We start from the raw sequence: 1,486 nt of genomic DNA on the forward strand, positions 1-1,486 counted from the left end.
CCGAGGTGGGATGTGCAGGGATGAGCATCCCACCCCGGTAGGTTGGACCACCCCAGGTCTGTGGGGGATCCTGGTCTGGGGTGGGTGAGGGGTGAAGCTGCCGGGTTTGGCATCACCGCGCTCAGCTGGGGAGACAAAAACTGGGGGTGAAGGAGAGGAGTTTGGGAAAAAGAGCTAAAAATTGGGAAGGAGCAAAGGGGGAGGGGAAGAGCCCCTGGCTTCAAATGGGTCAGAATCACCGGTTATGGAGAAAACAGAGGTATTTGCCAGCAAACATGCACCGAGCTGTGAACGTCCTCTGCAGGACCACTCCCGGTCACCTGGGATGTGGCAGGGGTGCCGGGGTCCTTCTTGGGCAAGACCCGTTTGGCAGCATGGCTACAGCCCCAGCCCCACCATGCTCGCGCTCCAGCCGGGCACGCGTGTTTACCAGGCCCTGCTGCACTGGACAGGCACGTCCAGTGCCGGCCTGAGCCGGCGTTCTGGGCCCGGAAGAAGCGAGGAGGGAGCAAGACCCTTCCCCAAACCCATCTCTGTCCCTCCTGCCCTCCCTGAGGGGCACAGGCGGTTCGGGGGGGGGCCCGGCCCCCCCGCGGGGGCCCGCCGTCCCTGGCCAGAGTATCATGCATTAGTAATGGCCACCGATCCGCCAGCGCTGACGGCATTTCTTCCAGGCGGGAGGAACAATTCGGGCCGTAACCGGAGCTGGCGTGGGGCAGGCGGAGCAGGCTCAGGTGTCCCCCGTGGCCCCTGGGGTCACCGCAAGTGGCCTGTCTCAGTGCCCGCTTGGGGCTCAGAGGTGCACGTTCCCCTGGGGGTTGGTGGCCTGGGCCAGGCTGCAGTGCTGGCATCCCTCGGGGTCGCATCCGGATGGGTGTGCAGCACCCCTCAGCCGGGGCAGTCCCCAAAGTCCTTTGGATCCCGAAGGGGAACGGGAAGCAGTTCCCATAGTGAAAGGTCCTGGTACCCAGCGCGGGGACATAGCTGGGAGGGGAGGGAACGCCCCGGTCACCCCGTGAGCAGCCCTGAGACCGGAGCCCTGAGTGCCTGCCGGCACTGGCTTGTCCCCCTTTGTCACAGGGGCTGCGCGGCCACGGGGATGGCACCCAGAGCCCCACAGGGATGGCACCCAAGGCCCTGTGGTGATGGCAACCAGAGTTCCATGGGGACAGCACCCAAAGCCCCTTGGGCATGGCACCCAGAGTTCCATGGGGACAGCACCCAAAGCCCCTTGGGCATGGCACCCAGAGTTCCATGGGGACAGCACCCAAAGCCCCTTGGGCATGGCACGCAGAGCCCCACAGGGATGTCACTCACAGCCCCACGGGGAAGGTACCCAGAGCCCAGGGGGGCCTGGGGAGACCCTTCGGCATTGACACAGATGGGGCAGGACGAGGCCTCTGGGTGCTCCCGGGAGCACCTAGCAGCACCCGCCACCGGCTATGGGTCCCTGTCCCCCATGTCACCCCAGCACTGAGCCCCCCCC

Source organism: Aptenodytes forsteri, unplaced genomic scaffold, assembly GCF_000699145.1.
Source record: "Aptenodytes forsteri isolate BGI_AS27 unplaced genomic scaffold, ASM69914v1 Scaffold310, whole genome shotgun sequence".
NCBI classification, from domain to species: domain Eukaryota; kingdom Metazoa; phylum Chordata; class Aves; order Sphenisciformes; family Spheniscidae; genus Aptenodytes; species Aptenodytes forsteri.